Raw genomic sequence first — 7,256 nt, 5'->3', positions numbered from 1 at the left:
AAGGAAGTTTTTCCTTGCCTCTGTCGCCTAGTGCTTGCTCTTGGTGGGAATTGTTGGGCTTCTGTAAATAACATCATAGAGTATGGTCTAGACCTGCTCTTTTATGAAAAGCGCTGTGAGATAACTGTTGTTGTGATTTGGCACTATATAAATAAAATTGAATTGAATTGAAATTGAATCCTGAAAGCTCAGTATTGACTTCCATGTTCAGTGTACAATTGTTGCCCCTTTTCTTAATGCAGTATAATAAAACATAGCTCTCATAAACAGTACTCACAATTAGTCGGGCAGTATCCCCAGAGTTCGTGTTCATATTTAGTTTCAACCGCACACCAAAGACGTTTATTTGAGGAGTCTTGCGTTGTGCAGTCTGTGTACCACCGGTCTTTGTACTGGAAGGGAAACATGCAGGTCCTACCATTTGCATTTCCTCCAATGGTGTAAAGTTCTGAAAAGACATAACTAAATAAAAACTTGATTTCTTTTATCAACACTTGTAGTAATTTACAGTTTATTAGAATATTTTACCACATTACATTACTTCCCCAATTATGCTGCAAAATAATAAAATTCTGAGTCTTTCAATGTATCTTTTTCACACCTTTTATTTCCAGAGATACACAAGAAACTCTGCTGAGAGAAAATATTATTCATTGAAAGATTTACAAAATATTGGCACACTAATTTGTGGTTATGAGTCAGTGTAGACAAACAACTCAGTACCTCTGTATGTTCTTGTGCAAGCACCACTGGACGTCCCTGAGATTGTGAGGTGGTTATTGGGTCCAATTGTTTTGGAGAGAACTGCTGTTCCATCTGCAGTAAGCTCAATGTAAAGCTCTCGGCCTTTGAGGGCAAGCACTGTGTTATTCTTGCATTCCCACTTTTGGAGTTCGCTGTTTTCATCACAATTGTAGAGGCTTACTTCACTTCCCACACTTTTCCCCTGGACTCCCAGGCACTTATTTTCATATTGAACTATAATTCGGTCACCAGTTGTCCAGCGTAATATGTCAAAGCAGTGGTTGTAATATTTAACCAAACAAAAACCAGTGGCCTTGTTAGTTAGGTGGAACAATGAATCTGTAGGGAAAGATTGTTCAAAGAATGAATACACAGTTCTGTTTGTTAGAACGCAGAAGAAATCAGAAAATCATCTGAACAACAATCTTTCATTGGAGTCGATTCAGTTGTCTAATTTGATTCTATATTACATGGACAATATGACTGACTATTATTCACAGAGTAAACAGAAATGTAATAGGCAAATAAAGTTCTTATAATTAGAATCCCCATCACCTCAATATTGAACTGTAACAAATTTATATCAAGAAGGGCACTTTGAAAGCGCAGACCTCCGCCAAGGCCAATAGTCGAGTTTCTATGATATTCAGATTTGCAAGCCAACCATAATATATGGCTGGATATATTTCCAAAATTATTAGAATTACAGTATATCAAAATATGGTTGTGCCTAGCTAAAGCAACATCTCAGCTCAAGTGACCTCTTGCAATGTTTACAAAAGTGAAAAATAATTTGTGTATCCGCCCCTTGATTTGGATCTGCTCCAAAATGTAATAGGTTAAAAACAGGGTAACAAAGCCGACACACTGGCACATGGTAAAGGACACAACAGCCTCACGTAGTTTGGTATATTAATCAAGTGCATGCCATAACTACTCTGAACCCACAAACTGCTTAAAATTAAAAGTTTGAATACTGTACCATCAGAAGCCAAACAGTGTAATGTTTGGATGAGGAGCACAAAGACTGTACGAGTTATCTTCATTGTTAGAATTCTTCTATGTCTTACAGCAGAAGACCTAATCCTTGCATTGTGTGCAGAGGATTTGTGAGTTGTGTGAATGATTTTGGGAAGATTGCACTTTTAATACCACTTGACCAATCCTGCCACGTCATGACTTATTTTGTTCTTTTTTATGAATCATAATCATGTTTCAGACATATTTGTCAACTATTCAGACGAACAGGGGGGAAGCTTTTCCTGTAACCCATGCTGAAATTGGTGCACGTGTTTGGTTTCTTTAGTAGCTTTTAAATGTAAGCTACAGTAAAAACAGCAGTAGAACAACTTCAACAGTGATTACAAATCAGAAAATGCTAACATTCCATAAATAAAAGTTAAAACAAAGGTGTAGTACAGTGACAATTAATCTATACTTCTCTGAATCCAATTCCCTGTCAAATTATTAACATTGATTAATGACACTGCTTCATGTCAGGAAGAAACCAGAAAACCTATGAAAAAGAGGAGATAATAATAATAATCTCCCCAAAAAATGTATTTATGAATCTACAGTTAACGTCTTGATTTCCCCACCATATAGAACGACGAGTTACTCAAATAGTCAGTGGCATAGCCACACATGATTCACACAGATTCTAGTAAACAGGGGGTTTTGGCCAGTTGAACTTGTTCTTCATGAAGTCAACATTATTGTGCAATAGTTCACAGAAGGAAGCCATCATAATGCTGACTATTCTTTTATTTTGTCTCTGTAAGTGAATGCAAACTTCTCAGGAATTGATTTACATGAACAACTTTATTCACAACTTTAATAGCAGTAGTAGTACAATTCTTGGACATGAATTACCGTGTAGTATTTTATGGAATGTCTTGTTTGATAATTTAGTTGTTACAGTCTAGAAATCATACTCAGCAGACAGAACCCAGGACCTACAGGTTTGGTAAAAATAATATTTACTAGGATGAAATGGGTGGCGCGGTGGTGTAGTGGTTAGCACTGTTGCCTCACAGCAAGAAGGTTATGGGTTCAATAGCCAGGGTTTTATTGTCTGCTAGCTCTAAATGTGTGTCTAAGCATAGGGTGTTTCAGTTTTTCAGTAATCTGTCTCACACTCGTCTCAACATTTACACTTCTATTTTAATCAACACTAAGTGCTGGACTCTAGGCTCAGTGAAGAAGGATAGATGGAAATGACCTTAACCGAATGAGAAGAAAGTTAAATGACCAGGCAAAGGTGTTCAACGCCGGAGAAACCTCAGAGATTTGAAATTTGATGGGCGGAGCTTCTGAGGGAGCACTGAAGGGAGGGGTGTATTTGCATTGGCAGTTGATTTCAAATATTAACAATCATCCTGCAGAATCACTTAAGCTGTGCAAACACTGCAAGACTTTAGAAATATTGTTTTATTCCAACTCATGTAGGTGCTCACACTGTACGTGTATAAAACAGCCTGTCGGCCCAGTCCAAAAAATATATTTGAATGCTCCGAGGGAGGTAGAAGTTTGTTTGTTAGTAATGATGCTAACAGGGCAGAAACGTGCTGCCTTGATCAGTTGTGCGCTGAAACGTCTAAAAAAGAGGCACTAGTGTATATTGATCAGGAGGCTCGGAAGATGTGGACAGCATGGCATGTTAACATTGCAGAGAAAATTGGAGGTAAACTAGCTATGTTTTACTGTACAGACTGTTAACTTCATTGCGAGCGTTGTGTTGGCATGGCACTTTCAGACGCCGATCACAGGCAGTGTGAGAAAAAAAAGGCACTGATTGTTGGGAATCCACTCGTGGTTCTGTTTCAACTATGCAAGAGCCTGACTACAGCACTCTGACTGTCCGACGGCTGTTCGGGAGCAGGGACTCCTCGCTACCCCACTGTTCTCTAAAATGATCATTTTTTCCGTTTAGGCTACTGTACTTCATGGACTTCTTGACTATACTTTCCCAACACATATGTGATGAGTAATACTCACTCTATGATAATGACTTATACAGTGCAAATGCTATACTGTATAGTTTGTGTTTTACCATCTGCCAAATGGTTTGGCTTGATGGATGTCATGATAGAAAAAGAGGAAGTGGCTTCTGTGAATCAAAGCAGTTGGGCAACATCGAGATTAGAGTCCAGTAAGGAAAGAAGCCAGCTAAAGACAGTTGAACAAGTTGCTTCTGTTTCAGCACAATTTGGCTAAGCCATTTCAACACCCGTAAGGGGAGGTAGCGTGGGTGTATGGGGGCAGCCAACCCAGGGCCTCGGCTGGGTAGGGGGCCCCCTACAGGGGCCACAAAGTTTATGTCAGTTGTTTGTAGACACAACCGGACGAGAAAGCTGCATGCAGTTCACTTCCAACATTAAAATTCAGCTGTTTTTATCAAATGAAACAGTCACTTCACTTTGGTTTCATTGGTAAAAAGGAGCGGAGAGGGACAAAAATTCAGCCCTGGCACTGTAGCCACATTATCACCCATCCCCACTCACGAACTCACATTCACTAATTAGGCTACATTTGTGTACAGATAGTGAAATAATATGAGCAGTAGGCCTACCGTATCTAACAGATTTGTAACATTTAATGTATGTGGCTGGCACACAATGCTCAAGAGCACACGTTTATAACAAATTTACACATACAGTTAAAACAATGGCTGTCCATCTGAGTATGATGTAGAGTCTGTGTGCTCTCTGTCTGTTTGTCTGCTGTTACTCTCTTTCTCTAATTAAGAGTTGATTACAAACCAAATATTTGTGTGTCACTGTTCTATCTCACACAGGCTTCGCCCTCTATTGGACTCTATGAGTACTACCTCCTCCAATCACACGCACGCAGTTGCCCACTGAAATTTTATCGTGCACGTAGCCGACCAATAGGACGTCGCTACCGATACGTGTGTGACATATAAATTGCGGTATCCCTACTGCCTCAGCAACTGCAAACTGCTCACTGAATTCATCACCTCCACAGATAGAGTCGCCACTTCTAGAAAATTATCTTTGCACCTGGGCGAGGTGACCCATGTCCTGCCCGGACGAGTCCCCCCCAACCCAACGCCAGCCAACCTGCAGCTGGGGAAGGGAGCGACTGGCCAAGTGACCATTCTGGAGGGAGAGAGGCCTACTGACGCTTTTACATGTGCTGCTTGTGTACACTATGGTAAGGCTTTTGAGTGGAACATGTTAATTACATTCCTCAAAGAGCTAAGTTAACTTCTCTCATCAAAGAGCTAACTCCTGGGGTGAGGCTAATGGTTAGCCCTGCAGCCTTGTGTTCACGAGGCCACACAAGCATCACCACAGCTTATGTACACTGTGGTGATGCTTGTGAATGTTCACAAATTCAATTCTTAAAAGTGCTAATTCCCCACCACCAACCCCATCCCATTGAGCTAGCTGTGTCGAACGCGCCACTGTGCTCACCGACGCTAAGCTATGGACTCCGCAGCCCACGTCCGCAGTCCAGTGAAAAGTCAGGACAGTCCAGGTGTTAATGGTCAGGCCAAGCCCCTATCAGTCCAGCGACCTTCTCAGGGGTGTCCCACCATTCTGTCACTAGGTGATGTGGTGGTCGGGGCTTTGGCCCGCCTGTGGCTGACCGGGTTGGCGTGGACAGTCATCGTGCTCCACCCACTGTACCCATAGAGTCCAGTAGAGGGCGGAGCCTGTGATACAGAATGAAGGTTATGATATGGTAAGCCTAGTTTTATAAGCACAGGCGGAGCCCTCTACCGATGTCCCTGCCGCTCTGACGCCGTCTGCTGAAGAGGCGGTTGGATGCTGAGGCAGTAGGGGCACGAATTGGTTGCGACGTCCTATTGGTCGGCTACGTGCACGATAAAATTTCAGTGGGCAAGTGAACGCGTGTGATTGGAGGAGGTAGTACCCATAGAGTCCAGTAGAGGGCTCCACCTGTGCTTATAGAACAAGGGTTACCATATCGTAAGCTTCGTTTTCTTCCTACCTCTACAACACCCCTCCTTGTCTCTGCTAGTCCTACAGTAGCATTCTTCCTCACAGCACTGGTACTAGAAGAATAGGGATTTCTGGCTGTACTGATTCCAGCTACATCGTAGTTCATGAAAACAGTATGGGATGTAAACATTGCACATACACAACACATAACCTGGAATGAGCTCCTTAAAGGGCCAGTTTGCTGGTTATCTCTAATGAGGTGTGTTAATGTAGGCAGTGTGGATGCCAAGTAAGTAAATACTAACTTACCAGTTCAGAAGAGGGGAAAGAAAACAAAGACAACAATTAAATGAAAAAATCTTTCTAGTTTTCTTAAGGCGTCCACCCAAAGAGAAACTTATTCATTTTATTATTTTATATTTATTTTTAAGTTTGCAAAAAGTTTGCGCAGAGCTCTAGGGTCAGCAACTTAAATAAATAAATAGACAGGGAGTACCCCATCCTTTACTCAAACAATCATTGGCTATCAGGACTTGATCACCACATTGATTGGTTTTTACATTACTTTTCCTTTAATGGGTAAATAGTCCTTCTGTCCAGTAGTTGAAACACCCCTTTGCCTCAGTTCACAAAAAAAAATCCTAATAAGGTAATAAAACATATCATGCAGGTCTCTGTAAGTCATGTTAGTATAATCCTTTAAATGTTTAATGCATAAAGGCCAAATATAGTTGGCCACACTTTTCAAACAAAATAAATGAACATCCCTTCTCTTACATAATCTTGAATGCATACACAAATAAAAAAAATATTAGTTTTAAATGCATCACTCCAATGCAGAATACATTTAATCAGTTCATGTCAACACTCAAACATTCTGTTCTCTTCATCTGTTTCTGACTTCAAAAGGAGAGAAAGGCCTCCCTTGCTTCTATTGTCACAAATGAAGATGCTTGTCTCTTCAAAACTGTTGATATCACATTAGCAAATAGTGCCTTCTTTGCTGATCAAAACAATTATTCAGACATTATCAGGGGATACATGTAAAATGTGTTATCTCAAAAAACAAATTTTAAAATGTATTAATGAATATTTTAAACTATATTATAAACTAAAATAGATTTAAAAGATGAAAACTCTTGACCCTCTTCTTATTTTCACGCCTCCCTTCATGTGAGGGAGACCTTTTTTATTTATCTAAAGAGTCAAGTGGCCAGCAAGAGCAGACTTTCACTTCCTCTTTACTGGACATCAACATCTAATCTGAAATATGGTCATGCACAACCATAAGTCTCCGGAAGCCGAGCAAAGGTCAGTGTACAAGAGACTGCAGAGACACATTAAAATATAACAGTATATCAAGCAAGACATTTATCTTTTTTTTTAACAATATATTTATTGATTTTTCTGCTTTAACAAAGAATTTTGTATAAAAGCATTACACAATGAACCAGCTATAACCACCAACAAAGCACACAAAAACCAAAAGGACAGCAAAAATCACTTCAGGAGTAAACCTCATATATATATATATATATATATATATATATATATATATATATATATATATATATATATATA

At 39.9% G+C, this 7,256-nt stretch overlaps 2 protein-coding genes across 2 annotated transcripts in view; one reads left to right on the top strand and one right to left on the bottom strand.

Annotated features, from left to right (window-relative positions):
* The window catches only part of LOC123971975 (macrophage mannose receptor 1-like), a gene marked incomplete in the record, with an annotated part of 54,132 nt that overhangs the window by 21,999 nt on the left and 24,877 nt on the right, over nucleotides 1–7,256 (bottom strand).
* si:ch211-106h4.4 (MAM and LDL-receptor class A domain-containing protein 1) overlaps nucleotides 4,793–7,256 on the top strand; it is a 67,210-nt gene continuing 64,746 nt past the window's right edge. The window contains exon 1 of the mRNA XM_046051118.1: nucleotides 4,793–4,920. The gene's annotated coding sequence lies outside the window, so the exon portion shown is untranslated. The remainder of the gene's footprint in view (nucleotides 4,921–7,256) is intronic.

Source organism: Micropterus dolomieu, linkage group LG06 (assembly GCF_021292245.1).
Source record: "Micropterus dolomieu isolate WLL.071019.BEF.003 ecotype Adirondacks linkage group LG06, ASM2129224v1, whole genome shotgun sequence".
Classification (NCBI taxonomy): Eukaryota; Metazoa; Chordata; class Actinopteri; order Centrarchiformes; family Centrarchidae; genus Micropterus; species Micropterus dolomieu.
The sequence above is the reverse complement of the archived record's forward strand: the minus strand, read 5'-3'. Positions and strand labels throughout refer to the sequence as shown.